Here is a 19,948-nt window from a genome sequence, read left to right on the forward strand (position 1 = left end):
TGTACCTAATTGCTGGTGAAGGCGATGTTGGGTAGAGTTGCATGATACCACACAAAGAGGATTCGCCAAAACTGCTCTACTGTCGACAGCTCATAGATATATATTGTCCATGTTCCATGGGAATAAGCCATTGTTATTACATACCTTGTACATATGAACAGTAAGTGTTTAGAATAAAACTATGTGAACTATTGTCACAAATGGACAACTTGGCTCAGCACTCTACAGTATTGAGTACACTCAGTACTGTAAATGCAGCAAAACAAAATAGGTTCTATAGGTTTGATCCTTGTAAATAACTCCTGGGTTAGGAACAAAAGATTATCAAATCTACAGTATATGATTGATAAGTAAGGATCCTACAGTGTTATATATTATTTCTTCAAGGACAAAGCAGGCTTCTTTTCTGTAAGAAGTTCTGTCGGTCTGTGCACAAAATAACTCTGAATGTAATTTTGCTCTGCCAAACAATTTTCTTCGAAATGATGAGTCACTTGGCAATCAGCATCAAGAGGTCCTTTGAATGAGAACAAATAATATGTTTCGCTGTGAGGGAGTTTTGTGATTGAAAGTTACAGTATGTCATCACCTCACCTGTATTCTTCCTGTACCCACACACACAGATAGGTATTCAATAGCAAGGAAGAAATGAGCACACATTTATTAACATTTCTTTGACAAGGAGAAACAAGTTTGAAGGCAATTAAGTACCTTGAGCTTACAATGATGATTGCAAAGGGGTTCTTATTTGTGAACTCATGCTACCTCAAAGTTTAACATTGACCAAGCTAGTTGCACTATAGACTAATATCTTACAAATGTAAGAAAGCATTGTATTAAGTGAGATGGACAAAACCAACAGATATGAGTGACAAAAAAAAAGTAAGGACTAAAAAGTTTCCATGGAAACAACAAGGGGCTGACAGAATACAAGTATGAGTTCAGGATTGGAACATTGATCATGTCTCAAGCATTGCGGACAATGAATAGGCTGCCATATCGCCCACTTGTCCTTTCTTTTTATTTGACTATTTATTGACATATTTAGTGACGTAAAGGATATAGTAAATTGTCAATACCTTTTCAGCTATAACATATTTTGCTGTCTTATTCATCACAGTATACACTTACAATCAACTTGTTTTTCCATTTTGAAGAATGGGTCAGTGAATGGTTACAATAATCTTTTGACACCATCGGTATTCTTGATTTATCCTTGGACTGTCTGAAGAATTATATGTACCTCCCACTGGAATTGTAGATCCAGCTTGATACACCAAGTCCCTGACTTAAATGTAAACCTGTATATGGTGTCATTTCCAGAAAATAATAATATTTTTTTTTAGCAAGCCACAACATAAAATTAAATGAAACTAATGACATGGTTATGTACTGTACTGCTAACCTTCCCTGTTTAAAAGTTAAGAGTTACATGTAAAAACAAGACTTGCGATTTGTAATTTGCAAACAAGGATGCTAAATTAGATAGTTTTAAAAACCCACATTTCAACATCAATACGTTTTTATAGTACAAGATAGTAATTAACATCTCAATACCGACCTCTTTAATATTTAGGACATACTCATGTCTCTATGTTTCTTTCTGAAAAAGTGAATAGGCTACATGCTGTAGTAAAATGCAAGCAAGCTTTCTCACTTTTATCGCATTCCTGTCAAAGTGCATTATTACAAGCCTTATTGGTTCCCTGATTTTCATTTAATCTCACTCTGAGATGCGTTATTGCTCACCCTTTATGATCTCATATTGTTTTATTGAACATGCATTGTGCCTCTCTGGCAGTGCTCGCTTTTATGGCTCTGCAGTAAATTTCCTTGTTTTGAATGAAATCGAGTATTTCTTCAAATTCTACTGTGTAGCCGAGGGCACAAGGATCCTAAATCAGACATACTGTATAGGTGAAGGTAAGATGCACAACATCCTACTGAAGACCCTCTACAATGAAGCTGTGCATGTGTCACATGGCTGTATGTGGATAAAAAAATATATTAATGGTCATCTGCCGTATTCAATACATTATCATATCACTAAAAAGTTTTACGGTACTACTCTATTGCAGTTGTATTTTGGAGACCTCCTGTAGATAGCTCTGAATTGCCAGTTTGACACATTGCAATGATTTTTGTTCTAAAGGTTGTGGGAAACAATGCTGTAGCCTAGTCGTTGTGTGAGATTCTTCAAGATTAGAATGCAAGTCATATAAATCAAAAGTGCATTCTCAACTGATAAAGAGGAAGATAAATAGGCTCAATCCAATACTGCTTCGAGAAGGACCTTTGGGCTTCTGGAATTCAAAACCAGCCCACTCTTCAATAAGCTGTGAGCAGAGGAATGGACTTTTCTCCAGTTCTTGCCTGATTGGTGCTGACAAACTATAGATCACCTGCAAGGGAACACCAACCTATTTCACCTGTGCCTGTCACACCCTATTCCTCAGTGACTTGAATCACTCTCGCCCAGTCAAGAAGACAACCAGGGTTGTATGATTTTTGCTCTCTGATGTAGCTCAAGACCTCTGCTCAAATTTCTTTACACCTTGTGAACTAATTTAAAACTATACAGTGAAAATTGTAAAGTTAAAATGGTTCAGATAGCAAAATTGAAAAATAGCTAAAGCTGCATCTTCATGTAATCCTACAGGTTTTATTCGGTTTCGCTAGAGCAACACCTACTTTGTCATGGTGCCTGTGTAGGGGGTAATTGGTTTGTTGTTTAATCCATGAAACCATCCTCATTGTTGATGAAACAACAATTGTTTAGATGAACTCTTTAGTTGCTCTGTACGATTATGTGATGGGTGATAAAAGTAACTGGATGAAAAAAACATATGCAGTGTATCATTATTATCAAATTATTCTAAACCACATCCATCACCTCGTGCTGGGGGATAACAACTTTCTAGTTTCAAAACATCCATGATGTGTTATCCACAGTGCTGTGTGCTATCCCCCTTCATTAGGTCACTGAAAACTGCTGTTTGCTCTCCACAAAGACAAACAGTTAAGTTAGTAATTATTGGAGCAGTTATACTTGTGAATGATGAAAATGCCCTGTGAACTACAGCCATTGCATGTGTGGACTTATCAATTGAATAAATTGCATGATTTTCTCCCAGTTAATATTTCGTTCAAGGCAAACTCATTTTTAATACATCTTTTATTGCCCAGGGCAAAACTCAGTTTCTTTGATCCCCTGCAAGCCTGTGCATAAAGGATCATAAGGAATTGTGCCATTAGGATTAGGGGAACAGCTTCTTTTATCAATTACATCAAAGTTCAGCTGGTGCCCATTAAACACACGCATTTATGTCTCTGGACATTCAAAAGATTGTTGGTAAAAATAAGGAGCAATTTTTGTAGACCCAATCGTCTCTACTCGACTCAACAGCTGAATAGTAATCTTGCTGTAAATTTGGCTTGCATCACAAGTCAATCCTCAAAGCATCATGCTTGTTAGGGCCCGAGGCTGGAGGCTAGGAGCTTGGAAAAAGGCCATGGGCATTTAAAAACAGTCTTCTATTCAAAGAGTGGATGAAAGTGTCTTTTTTAACCCCTTGCCTTCCTAGTGTTGTTGCCTTGCTACTCCGTAAAGGAATACTCTCTACATATGATGCAGATGAAAGAAAGTGTTACATGCAGTGTAAAACTGCATGTTTCGTTCAAAAGGGAATGCTTTATCATTCCTGCATACAGTAACACCTATTGCTCGTGTCATTTGGCTGTGGCAAAATTGTCTATTCTTATTTTAATTCAAAACATCAAGGATTCTGTTATCACTGACCAGGTTTCAGATCCACAAGTGAGATTTTTGTTTTAGTATTCAACTGCTATTGATAGAAAAAATACTTAAATGAACAGTTCTTTTGCCTGCTGTGAAATGAACCTCCACGCGACTGTTTGAAGCTCTGCAATACTATAATATACTGTAGGCCTTCACTCTAGGCACTCATTGAATGAAGTCCCTTATGGCTTGTTATATGGCAGCTCTGAGGAGACTGATTGCCCTCCCAAAGCAGCCACTGCTGCCAACCAACAACATAGAGGGTCCTCTGAAACAATATGATCCTCCAGGACCAACTGAAATATACAAACAAGCCCTCCTCCTAACACAAACAGGCACAGCCACACCACACACTATTTTGGGTAGAAAACATTTGGGGCACTAAGGACATTATGTAGACACACAAGCTCCACTAGGTCACACCGTGTGAAAGAGAACCAAGCAGTGGCTCAGTATTTGTGGGAAACATTCTCATGCCTGTCATGATCAACTCTCCCCAAAGATGTAGAGCTGGGCTGGTCAATCAAAAATATGTTTTTCTTCATGAAGATATTGGGAACGGAAAGAAGCACGCTAGCATACGGCATACTTTTTTCAAAAGATTGTCAAAGTAAATCTTTCATGAATGAGAAATACACATAGGGACCATTGTTATTCTGTTCAAGAAACACTTTCTTTTCTCCAGTTTGTTTTCTTAGGGCAGCAAATGGCCATGGAAAAGTTTGTATGTGTTTCTAAAGAGACTTATAAGAGAGATTTGGGGGATGGAAATAGGACACACACAGACTGTAAGCTAAATGTCAGCATGTCTCCAGTGGCTTTATGACTGCAGCTACACCTAGAGTGGAGACTCAAGAGGTATGCTAGGGGTGGGGTTGAACTGGTGTCAGCCGAGTCTTTAAACCAGAGAGAGAGAAAAAGAGACTGAGTCTATTGGAACACATCAGTAACAAACATGGAAAGACTTAAAATACATAAAAATAAACTTAGCATTGGCACACTCACTAAATTGATGCTTGTTAGCTTGGAGTCAGCTCACATATGGAAAAGTATCATTGATATTCCTGAATGATGTTTGAAATACACAGCATACCCCAGCCTACAGGAAAAAACATGGTAGGTTTCATGTCAATTTCAAAAGCCAGGATCAAAGGTAAAATGTGTGTTGCTCACCACATGGCAAATGAGACACAGTGCCAAGAGAAGCGCTCTGAACTTCTCTTATTGTCTCCATTGTGTGATCTTTAAATGGTAGACAATTTGCATTATGTGCCATTAGTAAAGGGATTAGGAAACATGATTTATGCTTGCAAGACATTCTTCATTTGAGCAAATGAGTTTCTGTTCCCAGCAGAACAATGGAGGACTGTCTGACCCTCCCTTAATCTCAGCGAACAAAAAGGCCTTGCAAAACTGGAACTGTGGGACCTTGTTATTCAGACCCTGATTAAGGCACTGCTCCAAAATTAACATTAGACCCGCTCTCTATTAATTCTCCCTGTTATCACTTTTAATCACAGCGGCGCCAGACAATCAGAGGAATTGAAACGAAGAAACAACTTTGGTTCCACGTCCCCAGATATACAGCACATACCTTTCATGTACCTTTCATATTTGTCAGAAAGCAACAGTATTTTTGGAATAGATCAGTTGGGATGTTTACTTATTGAAGCTCCAAGAAATTCTCCATGAAACGCAGAATTCATGTTTATGACTCATACCTGAACTTTGATCTGACCACCATCCTGTAGTGCAGCTCATTGAACCAATATTGTCCTACAGGCAACCTGGGTTATGACTGTTGCACAGGGGGGTCAGTGGGGTCAGAGGTCAGGCCATAATCATGATGTGCCCAAGGGACACACAAGTCAGGATGATTGGCACGGTTCTAGCTGAATTGGTGGGGTTCACAGTGAGAAGGGACCTGGCTGTTAACACATGGCACAGCACTCATCCTGGGAGATTAATGGGTCTGACTGCGTGGCAGCAGACTGACTTGGGATCACTGAATGTAATTGGTTTGGGCCAAATATGGACATTGGCAGACAGCTGCTCATAGCAGGAGCCAATCACACTTTTCCATCCCTAGAACACTCCTGGTTGTTCACCTCAGGTGAAGATCCTTTTTTTCCAGCCTGCAAAGGAACTGCTTGGAGTTGATGTGTTAATAACATTAGTCTACCTGCCTAGGAGGTAATGTTTGATTTTGTCAGAAGAGAATAAAAATAATCATATTATCAGTTATGTCAGATGGGTCACATATACCATTTCTGTATATCTCAGCCATTCTAGTGTATGTGTATGTGTGTGAGTATAGTCTTGAAGAGAAACTTTGTATTCTACATTTTCAAAGGCTGTTGCTGAACCCTTTTAACCCTTCCACATAATCTTCTATTTCCATCCAATGTCCTCACTTTTGTAGCAGCTGTATGGCATAATGTTAATGTATTGGTGACATTGAGAAGGCTCTTTTCTATTCAAATAAGCCCTGCCTCATCCAATGCTAAACGATCCACGTATTCGTTGGCAGCCGCTGCTTCCCAGCAAACAGCTGTGACCCCACGCAGGAAGTCAGACATCCCACTTCCTGTAGCAAGCTGTGCCGCTGGCTCACCTGGCCGAGGATGGCTTTCTAATTGGTGTCCTCTCACCTCTCTACTCTGAGATGCTCCTGTTTGACAGGTCTTGGCAGCAGGAAGAATGTCCTTGAAGAACATAAAAAAAATCTTATTGGAAAAATGCTAAAGTAAAACATTTTCCCCTCAAAGTCTTCATAAAGTGAAGTAGCGGGGATGTAAGGTGAGTAATGAAGAGTGCCACATTTTGACTGGGCATGAGTAATTATCTTCCATTGAAACTGTCAGATGGAATGAAGTCATTGAAGTATCCACGGCGATAGTAACTTTCATCTGTTACTAAGCTACTACCAGCTACTAAAGCCGACATGCTGGCAAAAGTGACTTTTTACTCAAAAGACACGTAGACGGTAATCTAAAGCAACAGCGTGAATATCAACCAAGGTCATTATTGATCTCCCTCGGATGGTTGTGTGATTTTATTCTATTCATAAATTATTAAATATATACTGCACATTTCACAATACTACCATCACTACTTTCAACTAGTCCCAACCTGACAACCACCAAAATATATTTTGAAAAATAAAATAACAGATTATGAGGTTAGTTTTATTCAACTTAAACTAATGAATGCAAAGACTGAACAATGTTATATATTCATTGTAGAAGATCAGTGAGCCAAACAAGTTAATAGGATATTTTTCATGTTTTCATCATTTGGATTTATAGTTTCAAAGTGTTAATGCACAAGAGAAATATAGAGGGGTCGTAAGGGATGTCAGATCTGGTGAAAAGGGTTTGATATCGAGCACGCTTGCTGCACTTTTGACTTTATCAGATGATGTGCCAAGGGAAAGAACACTATCTACACTGTTAAAGCTTAAGCCCTTGGGTATCAAACATCTAAATGTCAGAGCTCGGGCTAAATTCAAAGAATAAATTATTCATATGACCCCAACAAAAGATTTACAGGAGGTCACCACCAAGCCTCATAAGCAATGGGGAAATTGACAGCAAGCAGCACTGGAGTCGTTTTCAAAACCCTGTATTGAGAGGAGGAGGAGGAGTGGGGGAAGAGGAGGGGGGGGGGGTCAACGTTGCAGCAGCTGTTGAAGCAAGCCGAAGGAAGTGACCTGTTCAGTAAACCATAAATAAGTGTTAGGAATATGCAAAAGGAAAGTGTCTAGAGTACAGTAAGAGTTGGCCCGACGGAATGGCTCGTTCACCTTCCCACAAGAAGTCAACAGCGCTGCACCGTAGCTGAAGAAGCATCCATTTGATCTTGTTGATCACCAAGTGTTTTGAACTAATATGAAAGACAGGATTAGAAACAAATCTGTACCCGCCTCTACAAGATAGCAAGAAAACATTTGTTGAATGAATGAAACCACACGTCATGTAGTATGTGGGTGCACATCGGGCTGTACACTTCAGTAATAGGCTGTTACAGTATGTGATGATGGTAGAACTATACTCTATCCCTGTTCCTTGGGACATTTTGTACAGTATAGAGTGGGATGAGAGAGCATATTGAGCATCCTGCATCATGAATAGAAGAGGACATGTTAGCTTCAGTAGGTACACTGCACCAACAACAGGAATAGGGTGTGTGTGTAGCCACACATCATTTACACATACACATTTGCCTTCTACTAAACAGTTCCAGTAAAAAACAAACCCTTCAAAACCAATTAATCCCTACAGATAAGAGCAACATTCCATATTGTAAGACCTTTGTGCAGAAATCAAATCAAGATTTTTATATATACCATGTGATCTCTCAGAGGACACTCTGTGACAGGGAAACCAACACTGACCTTCAATTAGACTATAGAATGACAATACTGTGGGGGAATAAGAGTCAGAAAAAGAAAAAAGAAAAACAGAAAATCAATAGCTAATTTTCTGTTTTTTTTGTTGTATAGGGATTCGGATGTTTGCTGAGATAAAGGTTGACAAGACCGAAAGATCTTGAGAAGTCTCGACTTGAAAAACCTTGAGATATCTATTGTGGCTCAGACAATTTAAAACGGTCACATGATCTGCTATCAAACCTTTCTAGTATTCAATGAAAATTCGATTTCCAGCCGACATAAAAATGCATGTTTGTCCATGTCAAACTGGACATGTGGTAGACCCTCTTTGCAGTAGAAGACCTCACCAAACAGCTTGAGAGGTGTGTCTGTCACTGTGTCTGGAACCATTTACACCCCCGATGCTGCACAACCAACCAGAGTACAATATATATACAACCATTGTATTCCTGCCAGAGCCCTCACTCTGTATGATATGTTTCAGACATGTTTCATAATCAATTGGCAATCCTAAACACTGATTTTGTCACTCGCTTGAACTATTTATGAACCATGCTGTAATCACCTGCACTTCGTCTCAATCACCCCCCCACCCCCCACCTCCTTCCACTAGTAGTGACCCATTATCTCCTCCCCTCACAAGTGTGCCCTTGTCATTCATAGTGTTGGGTATTGTTTTATGCCAATGCCAGCGCTGAAGCAATACTTAAAACAGTACCAGTGCCCAAACGGTAACTGACACTTTCACCCCCCAAAAAACGAACAAAATAAAAACACGAGACTAACATGAACAGTATCGGTGCCCAAGAAGGAGCACCTCACAGTCCTGAGCGACTACAGACCAGGAGTGCTTACATCTGACATCATGAAGACCTTGGAGAGGCCTCTCAAACCTCAGGGCACTTGGTCTGTACATTCATGGCCCTCCTGCAATTTAGTGGACGACATCTTCATCTATCTGCTCCAGAGGGCCTACTCCCACCTGGATGGAGCTGGGGGAATGGTGAAGAACACGTGTATTGACTTCTCTATTGCCTTCAACACCACACAGCTTCGGCTGCTGTGGGAGAAGAAGAGGACGATGCATGTTGAAGCCCCCTTGGTCTCCTGGGTGGTCGACTGTGAGGCAGACCACAATTTGTGTGGCTACAGAGCCGTGTGTCTGACCATGTAGTGAGACAGTACAGCCCCCTTTCCGGTTCACTCTGTACATCTGACTTCAGATACAACTCAGAAACTTGCCATCTGCAGAAGCGGTCGGACGACACTGCTGTTGTGGGGTGTATCAGAGAGGGTCAGGAGGGGGAGTACAGGGGCCTGGTGGATGTCTTTGTCGGGTGGTGTGAGAGGAACTACCCGCAACCACAGGTAGACAACAAGCTGGAGTGGGCTGATAACACCACGGCCTCTCCAAAGAGGAACAGGAGGTTTTCCTTCCTGAGATGGATTCTGTGCTATCTTCTACGCTGTGGTGTGTTGTGGCGCTAGCATCAAGGCGGTGATGCCAATAGAATTAACAAACTGATCAGGAAAGCAGACTCCCCTATAGGGAATAACCTCAGCACCCTAGAGGAAGTGTCAGAGGCAAGTACCCTTTCCAACATGCTGGTCATTATGGACAATGCCTCTCACCCCCTTCACTACATGGTCTTGGCAAAGTGGTGCAACTTTAGTGTGAGATTGATCCCATCTCAGTGTGACAAGGAGCACTATCAAAAGTCCTTCTTGCCACTGGCAATCAGATTCTACAATGCCTCATTGTGAACAGGATCACTGGCAGAGTTGTTGGGAAACCACTTAATCTTAACTTAACCTCAATTCACTGTTTAGTTGTTTAGTACTAGGTTTATCTCACAGTGGTAGGTTTTCCTCTCTCTGGTGGACATTTTGTATTTATTTACACACAGACAATCATCTGCAGAGTTCGCTGGTTTATGCTCTACAGTATGTTAGCAGCATATGGTACTTGTTATTCATTAATGTTGTTAGTGTACATTTTTCCTTGATTGTATTTTAACATGTTGTCATTTGTTATTTTATAGTGTGTCTCCTGCGTTAAATTGATATGTTTTGTGCATTCCTTGTGTATGTACATATGTTTCACCTGCGTTAAATGTTTTGTTCACGTGTTTTATCCCCATGCTATTCTTTTATATTGTTAACCTGTTCAATTGTATTATTATATTACTTTGATTTCTTTCTTTTTGTCTGGACTGCTGTAATGCTGCAATTTTCCCTCCCTGTGGATTAGAAAAATTGCTATCTACCTACCATACCTCTACCGTAACCTCTTTTACATTTTCCAACATCTAGTATATTGTTAACCCAACTGACCGTTTTCTAAACGACCTAAGTGCTCCTTTTCTCCACAGGTAATCTGTGTTGTATGTGTTCCCCAGGTAATTTGTAGGCTTAGGGACACAGTCATTATTTACACACGGGATCTCCACATCCATCTGTCCCTCCATCATTCCTCCATTCAACAGAACAAAGGTGTCAAGTTCAGAGGCACTGGCAATTACACTGTGAGTTCCCCTGTGTACAGACACGACAAGCTAGGACGACAACCTCCAATTGAACTTATACTTGGGACCAGAGAAGAACACAGTCAGTAAATCCAGAGAACGGGTTGCACATGTGTCCAATGCATGTATGTAGCATGATATCAGCTGCCTTGGGATACAACTGTTAGTAAAATGAACAACACACATCACACGCTTTTAAAATGTAGTCTTTCAAATAAGAAATATGATAAAAGCATCATAGAATTTTCAATCATATACACCTCTGTACATCTCAATGTGTTTGTGTGACATTGTTATCCATAATTTGTCTTGTATCTTTCAGAAGTTTTTAAATGTTGTCAGTCATTGTAAAACACATGTGGTGTTTGATTAGAGAAGGACATTGAATACATAAGGACTGGAACTTTGCAGCAGATGCTGCTAACTACTCAGTCTGGTGGGTCTCTAATGAATCAGGAAAACATTGAATATTAAATGACATCAGAGTCATCCCAGTCCCAGGGCGTACTTGTTTTGAGTGTGGATGGAATTCCCACTACACATGCACTATGACAGCTTGCCAACCTTCTTGCCAATATTACATTCGGTCAACCTGTCTGGTGAGAAGCAAAGGTTTTCTGTTCTTTTGCCCCTAGCTTAAAATTGTTGGGGTTTTGGTACATATCATAAAAATATACCCCACTTAAAATGTGTTTTTTTGGGCACCAAAGCATTGTCAGTTCCAAAGAAGGACTTCGATCATGTCACTTTCTCATCAGTGGAAGTGACTGAAGGATCTTCAAACCCTTTATCTGAAATAGAAGCATCCTCTCTTTTGCTCCTGAGATTGACTCAAACGTCTCACAGACAACACGTGTTGTCTGTGTGATCAATTGGTTTCGACAAACGCGACAGGCTATTGCACCTTACAGTGGAGCTTTTCCTATAGCCTGTACAGGAGTGATGGGACAGCGCTGTCAGCAGATTTATCTCAAAATTCAAGTCTTCACAGCTGTGACACATGCTCAAACAGCAACAGAGATGTGGCTACGGTATGGAAGAGAGGTGTCAGTTAGCGAATGACCCCTCATATATTGGTGGAAAAGAATGAGGTGTCAGAACAAAGGTGGTAATAGACTGGAATACATTAAATGATGCGGAGTGTCCATTGAGCTGGAACCAATCTGTCCTTTCTTTAAAGGCTCAGTTACTGGAGTGCAACAAACCTGCACCCCTTCTATGTGTGGTGGCTGATTTGAGAACATGTGAAATCGAAACTTACACTATTGTGTTTAAAAGTGTTTAGTATGCATCTGTAGCATCTGTTTGCTACAGTTTCATATTTGTACTAATATAATACCATCAATAGTACAGTAAATATATGAACACTTTTACATACATTCTACAAGGATAATCTAAAGAAAAGTAAAGTATGTACCTACAAAGTTGTTAATATAGGTATCATATTTCTACAGTATGCTAACATGTTAGTTAATTTAACTTTAATCTAAAGTGTTACCATGATTAGTAATTTGATTCAGAATCATCCACATTATAACCATTGCATAATGAAGAAGTTGCTTGTGACACAAACTGTAAATCTGGGTTTTTATGTACAAATTAAATGATGTGTGCCAATTCACTTGCATGGCAGTTTTACATGTTCTGAATTAGACATTAGAGCAACAAAATATCAGGGGAACAAATCATGAGGATTTTGTGACGCATAAACAGATGAAATTAGCTCATTTTCGAACAAATATGCATACTGATGTTGTGGTGTGCTAAGTCCTCCAGCACTTATGGGAACAACTTCATCATTATAGAAGCATAATGCCCCTCGTGACTTTTATGAAGATTTGTCTGACATTTCAAAGGATTTTCCTCCAAGTACATCTCCCCGCCTTTTATCCCCATATCGTCTTAAACAGTAAATCTCACAGCATCAACTTGGAAAGCTGCTGGGATCTGCTATTTTGTCCTCTTTGGAATAGCTGCCTCTTCCCTCTTGATCTGAACAGTCAGCTTAGGGAGTTGGTGGCGCACAGGCCCATGTGTTGCCAAGCAGCTGTCATAGCGATGTCTTTGCAAAAATATTTTTGTAGAAGACTTTGAGTTTGATGTGCACCGCTTTCCCAAGGTATTTGGGTGATCCAAGGGTGATCCAATTGTGGCCATATGCGATGCAAAGCATGACAAACAACCAGATCCTATTATTAGCCATATTAGCAAACCATCAATTGGACGTGTTTACTAGAAAATAGATGATGTGACATTTGTAAATGCTGTATGGCATCAGAAAATAAAAATGCTATTACGTAAGAGAATATTTTTAGCATTTACTTAGAGAATGATACAGTATTGAAGAAAAAACTGTAAACCAACCGTACGCTTCTTTAAATGCATTACAATTCAAAATATGTGAAATTGCAAGCTAATGGTAGAGGTGAAAAGAGGTAAGGACAGACCCAACAGCAAACATTTACAGAACTGTACATGACAATTTTGTACCATCTAGTCCCATCCAGCCAGCGCCATAGACAGCTCTCAATCAGAGTAACCCTCAGAGCTGAGAGAGCTGACCTCAGTCCGCAATCATCCAGCTGTGGGGGATTAAGCAATCACTCAAGTCTCATGGAAAGGTACTATATGTTCACATCCCACCATATCAAAGAGGCATTTTAAACCCTTCCTATGCCTTTATCCTTGCGAAAGCCTTCAATTCATCATTAAAACCTTGATTAAAACACAGCCCCTCTGGTTCAGCAGTGTCAATTGGCCATTTATGACTTTCTATTGTAAATTGGAGCCTGCTTTCCTTGCATAATTGTATATTGTTGCTTGATTATATATATTATATCATCAGAGATAATAAGAAAGCTTCAAGAAAATTGTTCAGGGCTGGTGATTTTAGCATGGATGGATTCACAGTAATGGACTCATTACTTGTAGCAAACAAGTAATTCCATCCAGTAGTTCTGTGTGTTTGTCCCAAGAAATGCTGAAGTCTTCAAAGAAACATCCTCTTTGACACTTATTCCCACCAGAGGGAGGGACTTGTACAAATGTGTCAGTTTACTGTGATATTTTACTCGTCGCTTTGTGACAAAGTTTTTTTCCTTGTCCTATTTGAAAGTCTGCGCTCACGATCAAAGGCAAATCATGAGAGGAAAATTGTTTTAGTACCACTGTGCATTTTTTATTCTTCTACATTTTAGTTTTCTCTTTCTCTTGATTGATTCTCCATTTGACTCATAGTTGCACGACTTGCAATCATCTCTGATAATTACTTGAAAGAAACAAGCGATTACATCTGAAACCCTGTTGTATGTGAAATGCCCTTATACAGTTAGCATCTAAAGTGCCTGGATAGTGACATATTTGTGATATGTTGGTTCTGTATTCTTTATCATATACTGTATAAATATTGTTGAAACCAACATCGTTTGGAATCCTTAATCGATTGGATTAAGGTCAGTTCAATATAAAACAATATCATTCTATGTATGGTATCCTTGCCTTTCTGCATGATGAAGGACTGAGTAATGGATTTGAAGCCATTTTATGGCTGATAATAAGACATTTCCATGACTGAAAACAGAACCAAAATAACAATAAAGTGTCACTATCAAAAGACTCATGACAATACTCACCAAACTCAAAGCAGTGGAGATTTTTCAATAAGTACAATGAGGTCAGGTTTTAGGACATTCTTTAAGTAAAGGTTCTGAAAAAATATAGCACAACAGTTGCAATGAAGGTTCATTAAAAATGTATATTTTCATAGGATGCCTGTTCACACCATTTGCATCAACAGTCTGCTTTGCACCAGACATTCCATTGCTCTCAAAGTAACATCCAACACTTAACAACACTGGTTGTATCATGCAACATGAGCTTTCTTCTAAAAGCAATTTTTGTATTCATATGGTGTTTCTAGTTGTGTTTAAACGAGTGACAAGTGCTCTCTTCTAAACCACTCGTGGTGCAACAGTACAAAAATGAAACCAACAAGTGCAATATAATCCGTACTGACTTTTTTGGTAAAGGACACATGAAAGTGAAAGTATGGCTTCTTGGTGCAGAAACCTTCAATTTCAGTCCTGCTCCACTCATGTACTTTATATTTTTGAGTCTTTATGACAAAAATAGGTCTATGTAATAGCTGGATAAAAGATATACAGATTATTTTTTGGAGCTAAACAATGGTTTAAATTCCGAGGACATAGCACCATTTAAACATGTTGACAATAAGGCAAGACTACAATAGTTCCGTGCCAAGCTGTTTCCTGTTCTTTCTTACTTTCTGTTGAAGTGTCCATCTACTGTGTAGTATGTATCTGCTGCAGGAAGACCAATTACTTCTCATTAAAAGTCCTTGAAAAACTGGCACAGACTTGAACAGCAAAGAACATAAGGTTAAAACAGCAAAGAGAGTTGTGTGACAAATGACAGTACATGTTATCTGGTATGAATATTCATTAGCATGACCAGGTGTTCTAAAATTGAGCTTTAATGAAAACTTTTACTATCAGTTAGAAGAAGAGGTTTCATTTTAGCTCAAGCATGCTAGCTTTTTTTGCTTGCTAAATATATAGAATGTGCAATAAGGTGTCTGATAAGTTACTATACAATCATTGTAAGATTTGTATACATCTTTTAAGGGCAAATTTGTTTGTCCATCTGCATACTTGTACCATTTACTGGATATCTTTTGCAACCAATTATGGCTCATAGTAGGCAAATTTTCTCACTTAGAGATTTGCATTAGGTAAGGCAGGGGAATGGGGATGTCAGTCATTAATCATAGCCCAATGAGGGCTGTCAGAGCATTGTCATGCTTGTCAAATCACTGCTCTCTAAACTCTCACTAGTTATCAGCCAGATCTCTGACCCACCTGCTGAGCTTGATGGATCCAGAGGTGACCTCTTCAAAGCTGCTGGCGGGGAGGGACATCTAATTTTCATTGTTTTAAATCAGTTTGGCTATTATTGTGACTTTGACAATGACCTTTTGTAAAAAAAAAAAAATATATATAACATTTTGATAAAACAATACCGGCTGATCAAGTTACGTTTTGGCTGGGTGTATATTATACATGTAATAAAGTACATCGGTAAAAAAGTAATTTATTCAGAGCCATAGCTAAGACAATGGCTGAGTAAGGGAAAGATACAAAAACATAATTTGCTTTTCTAGTCTTCGTGACATTAAATCCATGTGAAACGTGCCATGTGTGAGACACTGAAATGTTTGCCGTGTTCGAATTGGCTATGTGTCACCTCCTCCTTTTGGTGGCCTGAAATAACACCTTGATGTCCATTATCTGCTAACGTAATTGCAATTGATTTTTTCACTTTTGTCTCTCTTTTCATCTCTGCCATTTTTGGGGTATTGTTCCACACATGCTTTTGAAACTAATGGTTGCTTTGGAGGGAGCCGATGTTCGTCTTATGAGATGGGAGTGTGTGTGATGTTGTACACATTAGTATTCTGTTTGTTTAAACAGAATAAATATTTTGGCTTGAAACACTGAAATTCAGTTTTGTTTCACCTTAGATGACCAAACATAATTTTTCAGTAATAAAGAGTTTTACTATTTTGTTTGTATATCAACTAAGGATGTCATGTTTTATTTATGGATGAAATGTCATTGGAATTATTTCACATTGTATTAGGTTGCTTTCGTCTGTGAGGTTTGACTCAATCTTAGATGAGAAAATTCAAATATGTATACAGTATCCAGTTTCTGTACTGAATGGCAACATTGGTTACCGTGTTATCCACAACAACACATTTTTTAGGAACCTGAGTCAACTGAAAAGATCTGACACAGTGTGCTATTATATCGAGGTAGCTGGTGCTTTGGAGAGCTGCTTACCTGAGAGATGCATAGGGATGTTAAAGTTGAATCGGTCTGGCACTATATCTGCCAACTGTTCTTCTCTGTTACAAGGAAGAATTTCTGCAGGGGATGTTTAGCACTATCCTACTTTTACAACTATTAGACAGGTAAGTCTGAAAAGAGAACAGCATGAAAATAGCATACTGTGGGTACATGATGTTAAACATAAATGGATCCTTTTTATTATGGGGTAGTATGTTGGTTGTTTTTAGAATTTCTTAAAATGAACTTTCACTTTGCTTGACTTACTCAGGTGATATTATATACCGGTAAGCTATTGTTTTTGGCTTGCAGAGACAATAATAGTAACAAATCTAAAAGTCTGTGCTAAAAAAAGTCAGTATACAAATCAGTCCCATTCAGTTCATGTTTTATAAAGAATAAAATAAAAATTGTACAAATGATCTCTGATTTAATTGTCATATCTTACAGCGTGGTTTCAAGAATAAAAACAAACAAACAATATTTTACCATTTTAAGGCTTGCAGTTCAGACGAAATGAAGAAGGAGATGTAGATTGGGAATACTTTGAACCGTTCTGCCGAATATTCAGTGTACACTCGTGTCCCCTGCATGTCGTTCTCATGTCTCCAAAGCAATTTCCGCAATTATGAATTATTCACCAGATATTATTCCAAAGGTCATCTTATAGTAATTAGTATCCTGCTGTTGACTAAACAGCCTCAAGGTACCTGATGGCCAGTATAATTACCATTTGAAATGAATGTGCTGTTTGACAATCTCGATATGTTTGCCTGTTTCCAAGACAGATGACACCTTGAGAACTAAGTAGGCTTATAATGAATACCAATTTAGCTCGTTAGCGGATGAATAGAAAGAGTGTAGTATGAAAGCCACTCCAAATTTACTCTAGATCCTACCTGTACTGGAATTCTGCTCATGCATATGTGTGTATTGTCATAATTTGAAGAAGAGCCGGTCATCCCAATAAACTTCGGGTTTAGAAATTCCTAAGGTCTATTGTCGCGTGTTTCCTGGGTACAAAGAAATGTTGGAAACACAATACAAAACAGCACAGTACAATGACACGCAGATTGTGTCTCTAGACGTAATTCATTCAATAAGTCAATAAAGAGACACCATGTTACGTATCATACTGTTGTAGTGCTGTACACGTGATCGTACGTTTGGTTTTACTCAAATGGTTACATATATTTATATTGAGTTAGCAACATGAAACTCAAACAACACAGGTATTGTATAGCACCCTAGTTCTCCCTAGGCTATGAGCCAGTGATATTGCCCAATAACTAATATTGCAGAAAAAGTGTTTCTGTTATGGCAAATCAAATCTGCAATGACAGTCTTTTAGAATCAACAGTATATGCAAGGGAAATGTACATAATTCAAATGTCAGTCAAATTCGGCTAATTAATGCTGACATACTGGGTGCTGTTTGTTGTGCATTATCAAAGCCATGCTATAAAGTTTGTATTTAGGCATAGTGACAACGAGCTTGATCTTGTGTGTGTGTGTGCCTGTGTTTGTGTGCCTGTGTGTGTGTTTATATGTTTGTGTCCTTGAAAAGACTGGACACCAATTCGCAAACTGAACAAGGATAGTCCAACCATACATTGAAGACTGAATATTTAATGGTTCAAGTGAAGGTCAATGACAAGAAAAATCTTTTCACCATATGAAATGTCTTTTTTTTCACATATTCTTTTATGGGATATTTTACAAAGGCATGACAACACATACTGTAGCTTCATTGATCAATATTGTACTGCTGGCAAGCATATAAGCTTTCTCTCAAAGCAACCTTGACCTATACTCACTGATGACTTTACAAGCATATATATTATATAGCAGGTATTTCCTATAGATTATATACAAGATACATGTGTGTACATAAGATATTCTGGCAAAGTGCATGCCAGTATACATACATGCACACACAATGCACGCACACACGCTCACAATCAGATACTCACCAATATATGCATACTGTATTGTATCCATTTACATTACAACAGAGATTGTCGTCTCATTGTTGACATTTTTTCACTTGTGTTTGCCTTCATCAATGCAAACAGAATTCAGGTGATTATAGGATTTCACAAGAATGTGTTTATCCTTTTTATTTTGCCATCTTGTTTTATTGGGTACAGCTATATACATTTGTTTAACAAGTTGATGCAGTTCTCCCTTTGTGTGTTTATGCATCCAACTCATTGTAAGGTTGAAGCAGATGCATTTGTGTGTGACTTTCACAAACCTTTGCCTCAGAAGGGGTATGTTTTATTTACTACACACGAACCACCTGATACTAAACACTTGTAAGAATCAAAGAAAAGCACTGATGCATGCAAATGGTAATGTAGGATGATATCCCAAAGAAGAAAAAAGTGTATGAATCAACAAACTAACATTGCTTTCTGTAGATAACATAGGTCAATCGAAAAGTAATATCCAATAAACATTTTTCCTACAGTATCACTATGGTCATGGTGCTGGGTTCCAAAAAAGTACAAATGGGGTAAATGACCATTATCATGCATATACTGCGTAGATACTTCTACGAAGCAACTCATTACTCAGAATGTTTGGTCTCACTCCCTTCCGTTTTGGTTCAAAAGTGAAACCTTTGGCACAAAGTGAAACTGCATTAAAGCAGTATCCCTCTCTACAAGATCAATACGTCTTTATATTTCATGATGTTTTCAAGAAATGCCTGATATCTCTTACTCGAAAAGATCATGGATGAAGAGATACATGTGGATTCCAAGTAACATAATCAAGCTATCTATTATGAAAACATCCAAGATAATCTCCTTTCCAAGTTTCTACATTCATGCAATTGTCTACTATTGAAAACATCTGAATGTTGCTTAAAAATAAGAATGAAGTTATTATTTTAAATGACATTAAATTGACATGGTATATTGTGTGTTAAGATAAAGTCAGTTAGTGTATGGTGACAGTATGTCTTAATTATTAGATACACCTGTTTAAAATTCCTGTTTTAAAACTTCGTTTTAAGTAATTGATTTGTGTTTTATCCAAGTACAATTATCAGTAACCACAGTACTTCTAAGTAGTACATCAGTACAACGTAACATGATTGATGCTTAACTCATTTAAAGATATTATTCTCATATTTAAATTTATTTTTGTCTAATACCAATTAGAATACAGTCAATACTTTTCAGCTGTATTGTGTTTTGTGCCATTTGCTAAGGGCGTTAAAGTGTTTAGTGTTTTAAAATCATGTCTCAAAGCAATAGTTTTTCAAACAACATTGAGATGCTTCCCTCACACTTTACCAAAGACAGGTGTGCATGATCACCCTGCCAGTTTATAAATGGGAAAAGTGCCTTGTGGT

This window comes from Osmerus mordax, chromosome 12 (genome assembly GCF_038355195.1).
Source record: "Osmerus mordax isolate fOsmMor3 chromosome 12, fOsmMor3.pri, whole genome shotgun sequence".
NCBI classification, from domain to species: Eukaryota; Metazoa; Chordata; class Actinopteri; order Osmeriformes; family Osmeridae; genus Osmerus; species Osmerus mordax.